We start from the raw sequence: 15,067 nt of genomic DNA on the forward strand, positions 1-15,067 counted from the left end.
AATAAATTATTGAATCTAAAATAATCATGTAAAATAGCTTAGATTAAAAAAATAAAAATTACTAACAAGTAGTTGAGTGCAATGGTAAGACACATTGCACCCCTAAGGGAAGGACCCAATTTCAAACCTTAGAGACGACAATGTTGAGAGGGGAAGCCACAAATACTGAACATGAACTGTAAAACAAATATGAAGTATATAAAAAAAACAAAAATAAAAATTTTGATATTAAGTTACCTTGTCGTCTTTGGCATGTCTTTACTTTTATTATTAGGTTTAGTGGACGTGCATGGAAGTTGCCTAGCTCTTTCAAACAAATTTTCCTCTATTTCCAACCTTAAAATATCTATTTTATTGGATTAACTTTTTTCATTTTCTTTTTTACTCCCGCAAATTTATGTCTTAATTTTTAATAAGGTAAATTATAAAAATAGTCATTTATGTATGGTTTAAATTAAGTTTTGGTCATTAAACTTTAATTTGTTATGTTTTTGTCACTAACGTTATTGATTTGTAACATTTTGGTCACTGTGCTGTTATTCGATGTTAGTAGTGTAACAGAAACCTGACGTGACATAAATTATGTTGTTAAATGTAGATGTGTCATTTGTGTCATCACCATAGAATTTAAATACCTTTTTAAAAAAAAATTCCTTTTTTTACTTCATTTCCTTATTTCCTTTTTTTTTCGTATTTTTTTCCATTTTTCTCACTGTTCTTTTGTCTCTCCCAACTCATCCTCTTTGAAGCACATTTTTTCTCCCAAGCTTCATCCATGCTTTTTAATTGATATGATTCAAAGAGTTAATTAAATATAAATTTAAAAAATAAATCTCATTTTTTTTCTTAAAGCTATAGAAAAACAAAGAAAATTTAATAAGTTTCTCATCATCTATCAAACCAAACAAGAGAAAAACAAAATAATGAAAGATTAATCATATCAATAATCACAAACCCAACTTGAATTTGCAATGAAATTCCCCAATATCTAATACTAGTAACCTCTCAAATAATGTCACCTTCACCACTTACTCCCAACTCATTCACGGCACCCCAACAACATCATTCACTTATAAAATAAACCTATATTCAAATCAACCAAAAACCCAAACAAACAATAATCAATAAGCACAAAATAAAACCATATTGAACCAAATATCAAACTTCTAACAAAGAAAAATGTGTCAAAAATAGAAGATAATGTCAAAGCAAAAAAAAGGGGGTCAAATTTGGGTCAATAGGTTGGAGGTACTCCGACGACTTGCTTGCCGATCTTGATGGTCAAGAAAGAAGTATTGGCGAGAAGGAGTACATAAAAAAAATTGAGTCGATCTAATGATAGATGATGCAGATTCGAGCTTAGGTAGTCCAAAAGTTAAGTTTTATATCTAAGGATTTTTAGTGGGTTTTGAAGAAAAATAATTGGAGATTTGTAGAGAGGCAATCGAGGGAGCAATTCAACCCATCTTTTTCGGAGGAAATGTCAGTGACGACATTGAATTAGGCAACCAATGATCGTGAATGAAGCGTTGAGAGAGGGAAAGTGTTTTAGAGAAGGTGAGTTGGGAGAACAATGATGGGAAGAAGAAAAATAAGAAAGAAGATGGAGAAATAAAGAAAAAGGAAATAAAATAAACAAGTTAATTTAAAAAAAAAACATGTTTAAATTATGTGGTGATGACGTGGATGACACGCCAATATTTGAAGGCACAATTTGTGCCACGTCAGACTTTTGTTACACCATTAACACCGAAAAACGGCATAGTGACCCAAATGTTACAAATCGATAACGTTAGTGACCAAAACGTAACAAATTAAAGTTTAATGACCAAAATGCAATTTAAACCATACATAAGTGATTATTTTTATAGTTTACCCTTTTTAATAAAAATTTTCTAATCCAAAACAACTCAAACTTGAATAAACATGAATAAATAACTTGAAATGGCATAAAAACCACTTTTATTGGCATTTATAACCTCATAACATAAGGGTTTCAACCTCAACATGGATTGGTAAAATAAATAGTAGTAAAGAGAAGTAGGGTCGATACTAGGATTCCTAATATCGTTTTTTGCGTGACTAGATTCTATAGTCATGGCAACTGCTGTGCCCACGACTTGTAACATGCTGCGTTGAAAATAAAACAAATGGGGTTTTGGTTGATTAGGAATAAAAATATAGAAATAAATAGAACAAAATAATAGTTGAATTATAAATGCAAAATAAAATTAAATAACCGAAATTAAATTAGATATATCAAATATGCGATTTTTTAGCCTTAGACTCGGTATATTCTAGACTTTAATCGATCCTTAAAAGTGAATTTTTCCTTGCAAACGGTAAACTAGTTATAGCAATTAAGGATGCCTTAACCGCCAACTCTTCCTTGTGTAGTTGATTCCGATACACCTTGCAAACCAACCCTTACTAACTATCTAACCGCTAACATGCATCCTCAATTTAAGATCTCATTAGCCTTGTGATCTATAAGAGCCCAACTCGAATTAACGGTCTTAATCGTGTGGGTCATTTAAATCCGATCACTATCTCCATTGACGGAATCCAACTTTTTTTTCCCACTTGGACACACCAATTTGTTTGCATGAACCCGAATCTGGCAGACGACTGTATCATTTTTTCAATTGTACGCCAAATAACTCCAACCCAATACGCGCTTTTTGCTTTGAAATTGAATTAACTTTAAAGGACAATTGTAACTATCCCATATTCTGGAGATATAATGAATACCGTGTTGTAAAGTTTTAACGTAGGTTCATTTCTCACAATTCTCGATCAGAATGATAACCAACCTAAAGTTAAATAGAAATTAGTTGAGCAGGAAATTAATCACACTTGATTGGATTATAATAGTGGATTTTAATTAATGATAATAGGTGAAGAAGGGAGGGGACTAAAAGGGTAATTGAACCAAAATATAAAAAGAGAAAAAAATGACAAAATGATCAAATGCTACTGACATAAGAATGCGCTAATTGCCTTTTAAATTCAAGTTTGTCCTTGTTACAGGCTAATTTTGACCCACATTAACTACAACCAAACAACCCAAATTAAATCCTTAAACCCAATAATATCCTAAACACCTAACATACAATCCATCAGCCCACATCCATTAAAATTAAAATCCTTACAAATAAACCTTAAAACCCAAACCCATTTCCATACCCAACTAGCAGCCCAAAATTTAGCCCAACAAACAGACGCAAATTCCACCTACTATCAAACCCTAGCCCATCCCAATCAAATCAGCAACCAAACCCTAGGTGCGCCGCACCTAGGGTCTTCAGCCTTTTGACTTTCAGCCACCCTAACCCGCAACTTGCCTCTGCCCACCGCCACTGCATTGCCGTCATGCTGGTCACGTCGACCGCCCTTGTTGACTCAGCACCTGCAAAGCATTAAAACAAGAAAAGACAGAGAGAAAGAAAGAAACAGTTTGTAATATGGCTATAAAAGCCAAATCGAATATTGAAAACAAGAACGACAAGTTCATGAAATAAAAATCATATACTCAAACAACAAAAACAGTCCCAAAAATACAAAAGTAATAGCAAGCATTCGAAGAAGAAAACAAAGCAAACGGGCTAAAGGGTATTTTTTTTTATTTCGCATACATATACATACATATTTCTTTTATTTTCCTATTTATATACACATAAAATATACATGTTATTAAATTAAAACAAAAAACAAAAAAATACACCTTTTTTTAAAATTTTTGGCCACCGTGCACGGTGGCCGGCGACGGCGCCGGCGGCGCATCACGGCGGTCCGTTCGCCGGATTTTGGCTCGAGCCAGAGAGAAATGAGAGAGAGGGAGAGAGGTTTTGAAAAAAGAAAAAAAATGAATTTTTGAAGAAACTTGGGCTATTTATAGCATCCAAAACGACGTCGTTTAGGACTTAAGCCCCAGTACCAAAACGACGTTGTCTTGAGCCGACCCGCGGGACCCGATCCGCTCCAAACTCAAGATCCACGTGTTTTTACTTAAGGGTCTAATTGCGCAAATGGCCCTTCCGCCTTTTTATGTTTTCGCAATTGAGTTTTTAATATTTCTAAATTTGGCCCCGAAATTTGTTGCGCTTTGTGATCTGGCTCTCTGCCATGCGTTGCGTTTTAGGATGAGAGAATATTGCGCTTTTGGTCCCCCCAGGTTACGCGCATATCGCTTTTTAGTCATTTTCTCTTTGTTTCTTTTTAAAATTGCCCCAAAACTTCGTTTTTGTTCCGAATTTAGTCTTTTTTTAGATTTAAGTTGATTTTTATATTATCTTTGCTATTTATTTTATTTTAAATATTATTTATATTATTCTTATAACTTTTAGTATTAAATTTCTTATTATTACTATTATTTTTATTCCTTTTACTACCTATTATCAATATATTATTACTATAGCTACTATTATTATATTATTATCATCATCATCATTATTATTATTATTATTATTATTATTATTATTACTATTATTACACTTATATGTATATATATTTATATGTAAAGTTATCAATGGTTATTTTAATATTATCATCATTTTAATATTATTATGTATTTATTTTTAATATATATGTATATATTTATGTAGTATTATTAATAGTTGTTTTTAATATTATTATTATTTGTAATATGTATATATTATATATATATTTAATACTATGTATATACTTCTAATATTATATTGTGTAATTTTTTTTAATACTAGCATTATATGTTTTATATATATATATATGTTCACTACTATTTCATATTTGCATTATTTCTATTATTATTACGTTTAATATCATATGTATTGTTAGTGTTTTATATATTAGTTACTTCGAATATTCTTAACTTTTTATTATTATTTGCCTGTTCAGAATTTCGCATATTAGATTGCATCTTATTTCAACATCTATATTAGTTTTCTTTTTCTTTTTATTTTTATTTAAAAATATTTTCATTCATTTTTTTAATTTCAATAAATAAAGTAACGTGCCGATTTAACATTAAGTCATCGATTTCATCGCTATGTTGGGTGAATATCAACGGTTCGTGTTAAAAACGGAACGCCCTTCTCAAAAACCAAAAACTTGAAATTTCTCGTGTTTTGGTCGGATCATGATTAAATGTTACATTGAACTCGCATTTTTGAAAATTAAGACAACACATGTTTAACGAGATATCAATTTTGGGCGTCGCGAGGGTGCTAATACCTTCCTCGTGCGTAACCGACTCCCGAACCCTATTTTTTCTTTGGCTTTTGACGTAGACCTAAACTCGGCCTTCTTTTTGTTTAAAAAATAAATTTTCTTTTAAAAAAAAAGAGGATTTATTAGGTGTCCGATCACACCTAGGAAAAGGGATCGGTGGTGACTCCCTTTTTTTAATAAAATCGAAAATCGGTTTTCAAATTTTCAATAAATCGCCTCAATTAGCGGCCAAGCAAAATTTTTACGTCGCTACAATCCTAATGCCACAATTACAAGCCTTTATATATAACTCTCAAAGAACCAATTTCATATGATTTACACTAAGAATCATGCTTAACAACCAACCATTAGATCAGATTTTTCTAAATATAGAAATTTTCAAAGTAAAAAGTTTGATATTTTTATCAACCCAAAAATAATTTTGCAATTCTCAATTTAGCCCGATTTTTGCTTCTTCTTTTTTTTTTAACTTCGACATTCCAATTGCGTCCTTGATAAAATTTAAGTAAGAAATCATGAGCTTAGTAGGATTTTGTTAAAAGAGTGACCAAAACTAGGTACATTAAACATAAAAGTTTAACTTGCTATCAAATTCTCCCCTGCTTAGCTGATGTTTGTCCTCAAGCCTAGCATTTCCATATTAGAAACATTCAATAATTTTTCCCAAAATCAAGTCTCATTCAACAGTCATGCGCAATGCAAACAATTTAGGTGTAGCATGAATAAGAATTTACTCAGTTTAACCAACAAGTGTTTTATAAAATTCTAAAAATATGCAAAATCAACCATTTCACTAAATTGAAGCTCAATTAAACTTACAAGGAAATTGTTCTCGACCAAATTATTCAACAAGATTAGGACATAGACAACCCAAGCACCTCACCCCAATTGCTCAATTTGATACGTCTCCAAACGGATTATTTTTCCCTACTCATGGTAACTCGGATAGTAAAGTGTTTGCAAGTTTCGATTCGTCACTCGGATCTTTTGACATGATGTGAGATGACAACCTAAAAACCTCATCCCCGTTACTCAATTTGGTAACATTTCTGAAATCTTCACTCATAACTAAGCCATTTGTGGAATAGTATATATATATGTTTTATTAACATAAAATAAAATGACTAAAACGGGATACGAGTAATTTTATTAAGCAAGTTTAAAGAACTAACCTTTTTCATGGGATGTTGATTTTAACCACAATATTTCCAATTCTACAAAACACTTGTCAATCAAACTAAGCAATGAGAAATTATTCATGAATCACCCAACCATTTGAATTAACTAAGCATAGGAATTAAAGGCTCAATTTCAAACAAATTAAGGAATAATCTCAGTATAAGAATTAACACATGCAATGAAGAGCAAATAATGTTATGGTATGTCTTACAGTTATATTGTGTAATTGACTGTAGTTGCTCTAGCAACGAATGTGGCATCCTGTAGCTTGGACTCGGAGATCAGGTCGAGTGAGGGGTGTTACAGTAACTCTTGATACTATATCTTTTATTATAATTTATAATATAATAATAGTTATATTTATATACATGAATTAATAGTTTAAGTCATAGCTATATACTATATTATGTAATAGTATACCATCTATTCTAGTTAGCAGTTAAAACCAACTTAACCGACCAAATCGAGCCAATTTAAGCAAATCAATTGGTAAATTCAGTTTTGATTTTGGACCAATTAATAGTTATATATAGGTTAAAATATGTCATCAGTCCATGTACTCTTTCCAAATTTGTAATTAGTTCCTATTATTTTCAGGAATTTAGTCCATCTACTTTTCAGAGTTCAAAATTTAAGTCCAATTGTTAACACCGTTAAAATTTTTTGTTAAATTTGTTGGTGTAACTAAAAAATTATGCTGTTATGAGCTTAAATTTAACAAAATAATTTTAACAGTGTTAACAATTGAACTTGAATTTTGAAATTTGAAAAGCAAAGGGACCAAATTCCTATAAATAAAAATACAAGACTAAATTCCAAATTTAAGAAGAGTATAGGCCATTTTAATCTTATATATGTATTCATAGTTTTAAAATATATTATTATATTATGTAATATCGTATCACATTGTAATAATGGTACATAATATATTAATTTATTGATAATTAGGTGAGGGAATGGAGTTGTTCAGGATTGAACTCAAGCTCTCATGCCTATAACATAATACTTTTGCTATTGGGCTAAGAAATTGTTGACACATAATATATTAATTATACTAAGCAAAAACCTAAATAATATACCCGTTATTATGCAAACAAAAAATAAATAAATTATATCCCAAATCTCAAGTAAAAAAAAACAAATACCAAAATACGATTTATAAAAGTTAAAATCCAGTTCAAAATCTAATTTAATTTAATAAAAACAATATTTTTAAGATATATTTTTATGTATTACTAGTTATGACATATATTGTAAAATATAAAATCACATATAACTATTGATATGTGTTAATATATTATGTAATATTATATATATAATTGATAATTAATAAAATGTAATCAATAAATTCCACATGTATTGTAATTGTATTGGTATGAATTTATAAAATTTTGAATATTTTTTATTAATATATAATGGTTTGGGTATTTATGGTTTTATGTAGACAATTTTATTTGGATTTGTGATTTCAACTTAAAATTAAGTTATTATTAGGTTAAATTTTAAAATTGTAATTGGTTGTTTTTATATTATATAAGGGCTAAGTTAAGTTGAATTCTTCTATCTGAAATTTTAAAATTAAGTTAGAATTTGTTTAATTTTGGTTTTAATTAATTTAAAATTAATTAAAATTCTGAAATTTTGGTATGAGATGGGTGGATGTTTGGTTTTTGAAAAAATTAATAAAAAGAAATTATTTTCAGGCCCAAAGCCCATCTTATGTTGCAGCTTGGTTTCAATCGCCAGTGTGAACGAAAAAAAGGGAAAGACCAAATTTTTCATCCACTCGGTTTCAATACAAAACATTTACATGGAAAACAGACTGCGAATTTATTTTTTTACAAAGAAAATAAAATAAAAATCAAACAGTGCTAAGCTAATAGACGAATAGCGAATAAATCATAATCAATAATATATATATTCAACAGAAAACAACAAAATGGAGGTAAATCAACGGTCAAGAATATATAAAAATACCGAAAAAGAAAAAAAATCATGATTAAAAGTTTTCATGGGCTGGTTCGGGTCCGGTTTCAAAAAAAAAAATTCAAGCTTAGACTTGTTCGGCCTACCCAAAAAGTTCATTTTACTATTCAAAAAAATAATATTTTATGTACTTTTTATTATTAAATTAAAATCTTAAAAGATATTTTTATTATTTAAATTGAACCGGCTGGCCTGAAGTGCGAAAATCCTTATTCAAGCCCAGCCCTAGTCGAATCAAGCCTACTGGGCCAATAGGCTACTCGACCTTTGGACAAGTCTAATCATGATCTGAGTATGTGGGGCCAATTTTTAGCCCAAGAATATCTTGGACTTAACCTTTTAAAAAGCCCATTTGATAAGCCTAAAATATCCTATAACTTGAGGCCCAACTTTGGATAGGATCTGGGATCCTTGGCATTGAGCAAGATTATCAAGATCTTGAATCTTAGTTTCGAGAAAATCTAGAAACCAAATATTGGTTTAAAATGGACATACACATTTTAAGTTTAAAGAAAATCATGATCTCAATTCTTGGAAATCTTGGTTTAAGAATGAATTTCTTAAAGTCATCTATGAGCTTAATGGAGTTAAGAACTTGAAGAAAACAAGCTCCAACAATCTATATAACCTTTCGTGGAGTTTTGGCCCAATTTGAGCAAATTTAAATGTTATTAGGCTTAGTTATGCTTTATTTTGGCTTAATCTATTTTTAGCCCATTTGAACAATTTATTAAGCTCAATTATGTTATTTATTAAACATTCTATAAAAGATTGGCTGAATTTCCCCTATTAGTGAAGTTTTATACTTAGTTTTTGTCAGTCATTAAGTATTAAGGCTAAGCACATAGCTCACCTTGTGGATGCTGCCCATAGGATTATTAAACTCTTATCCATTTAGAAAAACTTCGTTTTACCCTAGTTTTTTTGCCTATATAAAGCAACCATGCCCCTTATTGTTTTTACACCATTCACTTTTTATTCTTTGATTAATAAAACTCTTAGAGTATTTCTTTGCAATATTCTTTTCTTATGATTTCTTAGAAGTGCTTTCAATTTGATTTTTCTTTAAGAATCGTGTTGCTTATTCTTCAGACTTTGATTTGCCAAGAACTTCTTCTTGGAGGGTTGGTTGGAGCTTTTGGTGGAGTTTGTTGAAGTGTTTCTTCGAAGGGTTCCATCAGACATCGCCTTTTTGTTGGATTTGGTGCCCTAAGTGTAGTATATTCGTTTGTATACTTGTAATTTTTTCGAACAGATTGGTTTAATAATTATTCATGAATCACATTAATACCCTTTATATATTATCCTCAATTATTTTTGCATGCAAAGCAAAATTGGAGCAAATATTAGCTCACTGGTTATCTAATGTTTAATTAATACTAAGTGGTATTACGTTGTTAGATCGTTATACAGAAATACAACTTATATTAGTAGATGAGCCTAAACATGTCCTTAGTCTAATCTAAAATGAGCAAATCGATTGAAAGACTAATATGTCATCTATCAAGTCCAGTTGGGGAAATACTGTCTTGGGCATCGGAGCGGATGACTCCTAGAAGATAGAGACATAGATGTCACTGACTAGGTTGATAGTACATCGGACAGGACCTAAGTAGAATTTATCTTGATCCGTTTATGGATTTATTCACTTGTGATGTTCATAGTGTGTCATACCTTAATCTTGAGTGGATGATGGACTATGTATGTGTGACTCATATACTTTGACATAAGTAAAAGCCTGAGTTCAAATAGATAAGGAATCAAAAGTTGGTGCGTTGCGTACACGACTTTTATAGTATGTAACACCATTCACAATAGTGGAATTCCTAACCCAAGAAATGGGTAAATGATATCCTCTCATTGACAGTACATGATAGATGAAAAGTAAATGTGGCCACAAGTCGTTTGTCTTTATGATGAATGACTTAATTACTATTTGATAGTAATTGACTTTTCATGAAGGAAGATGTAATGGTTACCATGAGATAAAATATGATCATATTGGGAGAATGGATTTATCCCAAAGAGATTAAGGATATGCTATAAGGGTAACACACTTATGACAATGTCATTGAATGAACATTGATCTAGTAGCTTTTGTAATGCTATGTTATTAGGGAGAACTCATTCACGACACTACAGTGGAATGACTTCGTGACTAAATGAGTTTATAATTAATAGGTGAAAAGCTAGAACTTAATTATAAATTATTTGAGCCCTAAGTACATATGTCCAATTGGTCTCTCTGCTAGCTCGTTGAAACAAGAAATGAATTGCATGTTGAATCAAATAAACATAAATTGATAGAAATGATATAGTTGGAGAAATATGTTACATTTGGAAATGAATGTGGTTTCTCACTAAGTATGCAAATGACTTGAAAGTTAATTTAAGTTTTTCGAATTCTTATTTAAGTAAATAATTGAAGTTCAAAAATATAATTAAATTAATTGGTCATTGTGAATCAGTTGAATGTAGAAATTATATATATTTTCTCATGGATTCTTTTTACGATAAAGTTGTCATGACTTAAACGAAATTACTGTTAGGTTGAAAGAATTATTTAATGGGAAAATTAATTTAATAAATAATATCTATTTTGGAAAATAGAAAAACATGTACTATGTAATGACTTGATTTTCAGTGGTACCAAAAAATGCGCATTTCGAAATCCCATTTCCGTAAACTGAGCTCCTAATTATTAAATATTAATATTTTTGAAGATTTTATAATAATAAATTAAAGTTTGGTCTGGTAATTTTGTCAAACTAATAGTTAATTAAGGTCCAATGACTAAATTGTAAAAGTCCAATTACTATAAAGTTTTAACTGTTAAAAAGCTCCAGGACTTAAATGGTAATTAGCTAGAGGTTCAAAATGGTAATTAAATTATTTCAGTATAAAAATTGGTCAATAATGATGGAAGATTCCACTAATGTTGACTAAAACTGGATTAAGCTAATTAAAACATGGTTAAGTTAATTAATTTAGGTAATTAAGAATTTAATCATAGTATATAAGGCTTAAGTTAGTGGAATTTCTCATCTTCTCCATCTCTCCCAACTGTACCAACCTTGAAACTAAAGAAGAAAACCACTTGAAAGCTTTTTACATTACTATTTGGTATGTGTTTTCAAGTCTATTTCTTGTAATTTCTATAGATTTGAGGTCATAGGAGCTTGATTTAGAGAAGCTTGATTTAGCTAGCCTATGTACCAATTTGTAAAACTGTTAAAGTTTTTGAAATATGCCATTGTTGATTTTTTGATGAATTAGGCTTGATAGATTTTAAGCTTAGAATAAGAAAAAGACTAGATTGTAAAGTTAATTTAGCTTATTGCTAACTTTGTTACATTAGGGACCAAATTGAATAAATGTAATTTTTTTATGAAATTATGTTATAAATATAAAATTTAAGGTCCTTAGTGAGAATATTTGAAATTGAATTTAATCCGATGCTAGGAATTGAAGGTTATAACTATCCCAGTTTAGGGACTAAATTGAATAAATTATAAATTTTAGGGATATTAAAAAATCAAATTATATAGGTTCATACATATCATAGTATAGAACAAAAATACTTGGTATTAATTGATGATACAAATAATTGTTTAGATCAAGAATTGGAGTGAAGTGAAATTGATCGGGGAAAAGCTAACATTGCATATTAGTCCCTACAATATTCATTTTGCTTATTTTGATCAGGTAAGTTTATATTAAATATGCCTTAAGTTGGTTTCCAAATAGATTAGTTAACTATGTCTTAATGATGAAGGTATGTTTTAGTTTCCATTTGAACTCACTAAGCATTTTAAATGCTTACCTTAGTTGTTTACTTCCTTGTAGATTTGTACCTTGCGAAACTGCAAAGTTGGATCAACTAGGAAGCACACATTATTTAAAGAAAGTATTTATATGTTCATTTTGAATCTAGATTATGTGGTAGGTACATATGGGTCCTAGTATGCTTATGGTTATTTTGAAGTGGATGACATTATGTAATTGTGGTGAAGTTTAATATTGGATGTATCTTTTGGTATATAAATTGATAGTACACATTTTGGTTAAGTTTGATAATGTATGAATGATGGATTTACATTTGAATGGCTTGGTATGTTAAACTATCATTTAGGCCATTTGAATTGAGCAAGCTAAATAATGTTGTAGAAATGGTAAGGTTTATGATAAGTATGTTGTGTAATTTAGTATATGTTTTGATTTATTCATGTCAATCTCTTGAATTTGATGGTTTTCAATTGGTAAGATGATTGTGTTGAGTTGGAAATTGAAGGCATTTTGGTAGGAATAGATGGAATGGTCATGTATATAGCTAACTGTGAATAATTAGTTTGTAAGGTTTTGAATGGTTGATTGATTAGTTTGATTGATTAGTTTATACATGAGTTGGTTGTTATTAGTGAATTTATGCTTTTAATCGATATCATGTTAAAATATGATAATTAATATGTAAAAGATAAAGAACAATGGAAATATGAAATTTTCACTTTGGGAACTGTTATATGAAATGGATATGTTTATAATGTCTAAAGAAATGTGAAAATGAGTAAGTATTTGTAAAGAACCTATGGTGTCTACATATGGAAATGAACGTGCTCAAAAGGCCTTTATTTATATGGATTTGAACATGAATATGTGAAAACACTTAAGGTGCCCCTTATATGATATGTGTACATGCATGTGTTAATGGCCTTGATGGATTTTTTTTAATTATAATTGTAAATTTCCCTAGTAAACTTAGTGAATGTTAGAATATGGTTGGCATGCCAATTAGGGGCTATAGCATGTTGAAGTCCTATTGGAGATTTTGCACTTACGTGCGATTTATATTGCCTTTGGGCCTTGCATTTATGTGCATCTTTGTGTAGGGTAGTTTATGCTCTTATGAGCATTTTTGAGCAATGGAGGGAAGTTTGCACTCTCTTACAATTTAGCATTTCGGTGCTCTTTGGTGTGGTGGAGTCCCGTGTATCCGAGTTGGTTTTACTAGAGTTTACTATAGGAAAAAATGAATTAAATGTTGGTAATAATCTTTATATGTGGCTATAAATGGATAAAAGAAAGACTAGTATCATAAACTAAATGTCTAGTAACTAAAAGATATGAAAACAAAGTAAATGTATTGGTAAGTAAAAGAGAATTTCAAATGATAACAAGCTTAAAAAGTGTATAGCCTAATGAGCTTACCTTAAACGACATTAAAGAAATTGATGATTTAAGCATATTAAGTTCAAAGAAATGAAAATGATGTATATGAAATCATATAAAGATTAACGAATGCAAATGGGAAATGGGAAAGAACATGTCAAGATACCATGGACTCTACTTAAGAGTCTAGAATATGTGTTTTCATTAAATGAATTCGTTAACAAGTTGTTAAAGTGTAAGTTGAGCCCTTACACTTTGGTAGATCAAAATGAAACAATGAATAGTACTGAAAAGTGGCTTGAATGAAACTAGCATGAAATCCATAGGAGGGGCTCATCTCTTATAAGGACTAAGATAATCTCTTATAAGGACTAAGATAAGTAAGTTTATCCTTGGCTACTTATTTAGTTTTTTAAGCTCACACATTATTTTTTAAAATGCATATGTTTGAACTTATCAAGAAGTCGTGGTGTTGGCTTGGGAGCACCACATTATCCATCGAGCTTTTAAGATTGTAATTTAAATGTTTAAATACCATTTGTATTGAATTATTGTCATGTATGCAAAGACTTGGATTAATTGAGCAATTGTAAAGTTAAATGATGAACTTGAGCCTCTTTTGCATTTCTCTTAAACAGATGTGTATCTTTTTGTTTTGGATGTGTTACTTAAATGACTTTAAGTTTTATTTATAATGATAGGATTTATGTTGGAATGATATGGCGATGTTTGGGATATGTTTTAGAGTGATTATAAGTGTTTTGGGCATAATCAGTGACTCACGTCGCAACCACGTAGTTGTGACGTTGTGACCTTGGTGCTCGACGTCACGACTTCACATTCATCATGTCGTGACTTCATTACTCAGTTAATCTCATTGCAACGTCATAATTTCCTTGAGCAACATCATTTTAAAGCCTTTAAAATGTTTTTTTAATTTATTTTATGATTTTATTTAAATTATTTAAAGTTTTAGATTATGGTAAAATTAATACTTTCTTCACTCTGAACGACCTTGTTTTAGGCCAAAGAACATTGAGCCTTTGTTTTATGTAGTGGACATGTCCAAACCTATGTCAACTCTTGCATATTAATCAACAAGGAGTCAAAAACAACATTATTCAAGGAAGCACCATTGTGGATTGGAAGTTGTTTCCTGTATATGGCGACATCAATTTCCTCCTATAATCTATTGCCCTCATCTAGGAGACAACCAACATCACTCTTCTCAAAAGGGAAGCTAGACAATGGGCTTCATGCACATCAAAATGTCTTATTAGCTTTTCAAGGCCTTAATATCATTTGAATTCGTACCTAAAAAAAAGAATTAATATTATATTGAGTAAGTCATTCTATCAGTCTCGCCATTAGCTTGGTCATTAAAAGGCCAGCTCAAACTTGGCATTGAGCATATTTATAATGCATGGATTAATTTGCAGACACATGTACTTACTGCATGAATCGGATCAGGCATGTTAAAAAGATCTAAACCATCTATATGATAAGTACACATATATTTATAATTTGA

Source organism: Gossypium hirsutum, chromosome A09 (assembly GCF_007990345.1).
Source record: "Gossypium hirsutum isolate 1008001.06 chromosome A09, Gossypium_hirsutum_v2.1, whole genome shotgun sequence".
NCBI classification, from domain to species: domain Eukaryota; kingdom Viridiplantae; phylum Streptophyta; class Magnoliopsida; order Malvales; family Malvaceae; genus Gossypium; species Gossypium hirsutum.